This window comes from Crocodylus porosus, unplaced genomic scaffold (genome assembly GCF_001723895.1).
Source record: "Crocodylus porosus isolate Cpor-Errol unplaced genomic scaffold, CroPor_comp1, whole genome shotgun sequence".
In the NCBI taxonomy this organism is placed as follows: domain Eukaryota; kingdom Metazoa; phylum Chordata; order Crocodylia; family Crocodylidae; genus Crocodylus; species Crocodylus porosus.
In genome coordinates, this window is record NW_017728922.1 from 12,931,569 (window position 1) to 12,938,821 (window position 7,253).

Consider the following 7,253-nt stretch of genomic DNA (forward strand, 5'->3'; position numbering starts at 1 on the left):
GTATGTGCGCAGCCACAGCATGCACAGGGCTAGGAGTGCAGCCTGATAGTGTGAAGAGCTGTGTCCAGGTGATAATTCTGTTGTGGTGGAAGTGGGGGCAGGAAAAGGTGGGGCAAATTAAGGCCCCTGCAGTGAGGGAGAAAGTGGGGCTGGGGGCAAGCACTGCCCAGCTGGGTCGGGGTGGAGTGGGGTGTGAGATGGAGCCGTGGCTCATTCAGAAGGCTTGGGAGAAGGCGGCTCCCACTGCTGCACACATCGGGGGTGGGGCAGAGAGGCTTGTACTCTTGGATCTGCATAGATTGGGGCAGCTGCCACTGCGGGCTGGGGGCAGGGCTATGCTAGGCTCTTCCTAGCTAGGGTTGAGCCAGGTTTGTGCTCAGGGCGTGCAGTGGCAGTGCTGGAAGGGGGTTATGGGGGGTGGCTGCAGCCACCCCAAAATTTGCAGTAGCCCCTCCCAACCATCCCTCCCAGCAGTGCTGCCTGCCCCAAGCACAGCCCTGGCCCCAGCTCATAGCAGCAGCCACCCCACCCCACCCTACTCTGCACACAGATCTGGGGGCAGACACCCCACATTGTGCCCTTCTGGGGTGCGCACAGTGATGGGACCCGCCACCCCACATGTCCTCCAGACAAGCCGCGGCTCTGTCCCGTGCCTGCCCCACTCCCTCCCTCACTGCAGGGGCCTCGATCTATGCCCCCTACACCTCTTTTCTTCCCCCTCCCCTTCCACCACAACAGATTTACCAGCCTTATGCTTTTCAAGCTGCCAGGCTGCCTGTCGGAAATTAGATTGGTATCAGCTGATATGCCTCTTTAAAAATTGGTTATGGTATTGGACCCCAAAATCTGTCAGTGCACCCGTAGTTGTCCTGTGGTTGCATCATTGAATCAGTGGCAGAAAAGTGACGTTGCCTTCAGCTGCCCGCTAAACCCTGACAAACCTAGATGCAGCTTGTCCCATGATAAATGCAGCGACTGTTTCTAACTTCATTTCATTCGCATGAAGCGCCTATTTTTTGGCTTCAGGGAAGATTAATGATGTACAGAGTAGTACTAAAGACTGGTGTAATCTGTACCAGAACCTTCCTGGTTCCAGTGGCTTTACCACCATCCTTGAACTGATGTGCAGGCTATAGAAGGCAGCATTCCTAATCATGGGAGAACAGAGGGAGGAATCAAACCACTGGAGCACCAATATATGCCTAACCACATACATTTCTAAGGACACTCTCGCTCATTAGCATTCCCCATTGCACTACCTGCAGGTGAAATCCCTTGAGCATCCTTGAAGCCATTGAAGCAAAGGCGGTTTAGGAGATAAGTGAATTCAGCTTTCTTCCTTTGCAAAGTAATCTTATTAACTATGGCTAAACGTAGTAGGAGGAGGTACTTTTTCCCTGGTAACAAATTTTGTCCTTTATGAGCTGTGTTGAGTCCAGCCTATAGTATCTTGCCCTACTTCATGGATCCTTTGTGTTTGAGTGCTTTCAGAAGTTGGACTGTAATAATTCCTTCTTCAAGCTCTTTACTTGACACAGAAATGCTAGGGTGTCCAAGTGGGCTAGGTCAGCTAGTACCCTCAGCTCTAGTCTGGAGCATGAGAAAGCGTGAAAAATTGAAAAGGCAGCTCTAGTGATATGCCAGGGTATCACTGTAGCCTTGAGCTCTCCTAAAGTGCAGAGCAGGAAACACTTTCAGATATTCTTCAGTTTTGTTGCTAGGTGGTAAAGGGAATTTTACTATCAGATGGAATGACTTTGCATTTATTTTCCTTCTTTTTTTTGTGCTAAGAATATTAGATATTTTCCATAGTCCCCAAGTGGGTACAGCTACTCCTAAGGAAGGAGCAGACTAAGTTCTTGTGAATGTATTGCTTCAGTAAAGTAATTCTCAAAGGGTTTTGCCTCTAAGAATGAGCACCACTGAGGGTGGAAAGCAAGTGTGCTAGACTAGCATGACATCTGCAAGTCAAGTGATTTTTAGGCTGAAAGCCTGTAAGAGAATGGGGGAGCTGGGACCAACAAGTTTTTGTGGCTGCAGGAGTGGTATGAGAAATATATATACCTATGGAAATTAACAAATTTGAGATTAGCCTATGAAAATAATTTATTTGAAACTCTGGAGTAGTAATTGGCATGAAAAAGCAGGAGAAATATGCAATAGTAACTGCTTTCTTTCAATCCCTTGACACTGGTTCTTGTATTACAGAACATATATACTTTCATTTGAAGAATTTCAAGGCTCAGTGCAGAGGGCTACCTCAACCAAGGGGGTGTCTGTTTCTGGAAAACACCCCACTAAGGGGAGCAACCCATGCTGATTGCAGACATAACTAAAAGGAGCTGGGAAAATAAACATATCGCTTGAGCAGGCCAACACACAACCAAATGCAGGCACCATCAATCTGAATTGTTTGATTTCATTTCCTAATGTACAGAATGCAGGCAGCTTTGGTTTAAAAATCAGAAGAACAAAATATTAACCTGGTAAAAACATACTGGTAATTGCCTATGGTAATAACCTCCTTGACATTAATAACAATATTTTATCACCCTCCATGTTATTTGAGGAGGTAGTAACCAAGACTGCATTACAGAATGTGCATTCCAATACCTTTGCTAATCCATGGTTCATTTTAGCAATTGCCCAAGATAACTTTATGGGGATATAATTGGTTCATCTTTATCTCATTCTCCCTCTGGGAGATAAAATAACTCTAAAAAACCCTGCTTTTACAAGCTTCTTTCCGTGGTAGCCCATTCCTGCGTCTGTGCTGGGGTTCTTATTCATGGACATTTAAAGGCATTGCAAGCTCCCTGCCATGGTATAAATGTAAAAGGGTGGGGGCTTAGGAGACTCCTGTTAGTCACTGAAGCCACAAATTACTTTCTTGTTTGTCTTGACTAATGGGGTGCAAGCACATTAGCCAGTAGTTGATTTCTTTAGTGATGGGCCTTCAGAGCATGCCTTACGTCGGCTCCTGTGCTCGGTGTAATAAGAGTACTGTGCGTTTAAGAGTTACTGAACCTGCATTCCAGGCTGAACAACAGAACAAACAAAAGTGTGTTCAATGGGGGACACATTTGGCAATGTACTAGAAAACGTCTTTGAAGAGGAAAAAGTAAATACACTTATTAAAATATATAGCTGTTCTCTTAAATTGGGGGGCATCTGAAAGTGTGGAGAGGAGACGGGAACACTAGCAAGCACGTATGAACTTTCCGGACTTTTCCTTCTTCATATCCTCAGCCTTCTTTTTCAGGACTTCTACTAATCTGCATTGCAATATTTTTTTGCTTCCTTGTTTAGTAAATTTTAAAGTGACCTCACATGCTTGCCTTTGCTACAAAGTGCAAATGTTACTGAATGAATGGGCTTGCTATTTTTGGTGCCAGTTAAATTGCTTTCTTTGTAGACTACAAAGATAATAGCTTTAGTGCTGAGAGAAGTAATGGCTGTCTCCTTTTTCCCTACTTGAATTCAAGTGGTTCAAGTTTAGTGTGCTTGAGGCACTGTGCTTTGGTTAGTTAAGCTCGGTCTAATGTAAGACCTATTGATGGCAGCTAGTATACCAGCTGTGACTGAACTCATACAGACCATGTTTTAACTGTAATGCAGAAAAGGACAAACGGTTCTCAGTGTCTTTCCAAGTGCTTTTGGAGCCAGTTCTTCAAATCAGTGCCAAATAACTGTTGACTTTGTCCACAATTGAAGTTCAGTAGACTTTATCACCCATTTTGGTTGCACCTGTTGTCATCCAGGGTCTGTTTTCACAATAGAGATAAAGGTTGTAAATTTAACTTGATTTTCTTTGTTTCAGATGTGAGGCTGTAGCCTCTTGAAGGGATTAACAGTATATAACAAGCATTATGGTTAAAAATAATAAAGGTACTCTATAATCCCTGTGACAGAAGGGTGTTAGCAGTTAGCCAATTACAGCAATTGCTTCACCATGAAATATGCCTACCGTGGTGTGGAACGTGACATCTGCTTGTGTGCTTGAAGGAACACCCCAGAGGACCTTAATTCAGCCTCTGAATAGAATTGTAAGGTCCAATGTAAAAAGGAATTGAAAGTTGCAAGCTGAATAACCAGAGGCTCACAGACCTCTCTGTCCCTGTGCTGAGGAAGATTCAGTATTAAAATGAGATGGGAGATTAATACCACTTCTTATACTAGAATCAATATGGCTTTTCTTTGGCTATTTATCCAATTGTTGGCCAGATCTGAGGGTTTGGTTATATCTGAAGCTGACTGATGGTCAAAACAGCTGTTTCATTCATCTTCCCTGTAAAGTGGAAGCGACAGCTTCAAGGTTGTTCTCTTTTTAATAACATGCTTAAACTGTGGCATGTAACATGGCTTCATGAAGAGAAGTAGGAGGAATGGTTTTGAAGCAGGGGGGGAAGCAAAGTATGACAGAGGTAAGTATTTTTAACTGGACAGTTCATCTCTCCTCAAATTTCCTATATACTACTCTCTATTATCTCGGTCTCTATAGTGCTCTAATCAAGAAGCAGGCTCATTAAATTTAGATTGTAAACTCTTTTGGGGCAGGGATTGTCATTAAAATATGTACTATGTACAGTGGGGCATTGACTGTAATACTGGCTTCAAAGTGCTACTGTAATACAAATAATATTGTGGTAGGCACTATACAAAAGCTTATGAAAAAGATTGTTCATGCTCCTAAAATGTTACTGTTTAGGTTGTATCTGACTGATGGCCAAAACAGAGATTTCAGTCATCTTCCCTGTAAAGGATCAGCTATAGTTCCAAAATTACCTTTTTTTTCTTTTTTTTAGTAATATTTGATTTGACCCTATAATCAGAACACATTTTAGCTCCGAAGAAGACTGACTGTGTCTGAGTGAATACTCTTCTGAGCTGAAGTCAAGACTGGGAATTTTTTTTCAGCTTTTGCTCTCCAGGAGTCTGCCAGGTGAACTAGTTGAAAACCAAACAGAGCTCTGTTAGCTTCCTGCATACCTGTCAAGGAGTTTGTTGAAGACTACATGAAACAGTTTGTGAAATGTTTTGCTTTTGAAACTGGTTCTGTTTTTTGATGAAACCCATGTTTAATTCTCAATCCTCTCATTTAAAATTGATCAGCCTATTCAAGCCCCTGAATGCAGAGTATTTATGAAGTTATGAAGTATGGGCTGGCGGGAAAAATCTGAGAATGCAGTGGATTGAAGAAGACCTAGTCTGTGTAGCATCTTCCTCCCCCTCCTGAATCTCCCTAGGTGGTACATGTGATAATCTCAATTATGCTATTGCGAGGAGCCGGGGGGACACCAGTAAAAATGTGTATTCCTGTGCTTTGAGATTGTAAGCAATAAAAGTTGACCTGTAGACATGTTACTTGCCTCTTCTATCAGTAGCCAGCCTATTGGTACACCTGTAATACAGACGATTGAAATGGCTCTTGTTGGGACCATGACAACAGCAGAGCCTGAAGCAAAGTTACAGGCTTATGTAACTTGGTTGGTAGCACTGGTGTACAGACAGGCAGCTCCTTAGGTCACAGAGCCAAAGTCAGTCACTTGAGCTGAATTGTATTCTGTATCCATAAAACTCCCACAGATCTGAAGTGGTTGACATTTGAAATCAGTGCAAATCCTGAGCTGCATTCCTTGGGTGCTGTTCTAGCATCCTGGCCAGGTATTTGGAGGGAATGTCAGCAAGACATTGCAGCATTTCCAGTTTCCCTGGTTTAATCTCCTAAGATTTCACAGGGAAAGAAACAGGGGACACAGCCCTTAATTCTTCTCCGATAGGGAGAACTACAAAATTGAAAACCTCCATTTGGGTATGTAGGTTACCATGGTGATGTCACTTTATCCCCAGTGATTCTGTTCACCAGTTGCAACTCTAATCGTTTTGCAGATATATATTTAACTCTCAACCCATCATTAAAACTGATCAGCCAGTTGAAGTCTCTGAATGCAGAGTATTTATGAAATTAGCTTGTCTGTAAGAATGAGTTTCTTTTCAATCAACGCAGCTGTAATATAACTAATCAATATAATAGGTTGAACCCTTTTATTACTGCTCCTGCTGAGAGAATCCAAAACTGACATCTGTAGGCTGCTTTCATGGCTCCACTTCTCCTGCTTAATTTAGTTCCCTTTCTCCATTATTAAATTTAATTCTGTTCAGCTGGAAAGTTTTCCCCCCTCTAAAATCCTGTTTACATTCAGCTTGTGCTTAACCCTATTTTCAGTCAACCAGCTTTTTTGATTTAATTTTCAAATACAAATGTTTATGACTTTGAATTGAGTTGCTGCTTAGATATGCTGCTTTCCAGATCTGAGAGGTGGTTAGCCATGTTAGGTAGTCTGAAGTCAGGCAGAAGGTAAGGCAAAGTGGCACTTTAGAGACTAACTAGTTCAGAAAGGCATGAGATTCTGTAGGCTACAATCTACTTAATCAGATGCTATCTGAAAGCAGCGGGCAAAATGGGTTGTTGCTTATAAAAGCTCATGCCTCTGAACTAGTTAGTCTCTAAAGGGCTACCCTGCCCTACCTTTTACCATTCCACATCTTATGACTTCTCCTCAGACTTTACCCTTGTCCTCCACACTTCACTTTTAGTTGGCTATTCTGAGTGGTCCAGAGTTTGTGAAGTGCCAGCAACATTAATATCTGTTGGCACATTATCCAACATTTCATCTACTTAAATGAAACCTACTTTCCAGCATCACTATAGAGTTGGTTCTTTGAAGGGAAGGTTTGTGGGGTCCTTTCATGTGCTGGCGTATTTTTTGGTTCCCTTGGAACTTGAGGCTAAAGTTACCCTTCCCTCTGTATGTGTGGGAAGGTTTGCCTAAGGTTCATGGCTCTGAGTTCTGTGTGTGCGGCTGTAGCAAGAAATTATTATATTACGCTTAGACAATTTTGCTGTAGCCCTTTTCTGGTGGGATGAACTTAAATTAGGATGTGTGATTTGAGAAGGAAGGCTGTTTTGAGGATATACGCTACTGGCTTCCAGCTCGGCAGCTCTGGATTCAATGCTTGTTTCTGTCCATGTGCTTCATCTGAGGCCACACAATCTTTCTAGTACCAGCTTTTGACCGGTTGCCTGCTTTCTCCTCCTTTTGGTACTTAAACAGTCATTGGAGCAGAGACTAGAACCCAGAACTCAAATCCCCCAAGTAAGTACCCTGGCCACTAGCTAGAAAATTTTTCTCTGGTCCAGTGAATGTTCTGTCATCCCATCCAAAATGGAACTGTTTTAAGGAGAGGTTAAA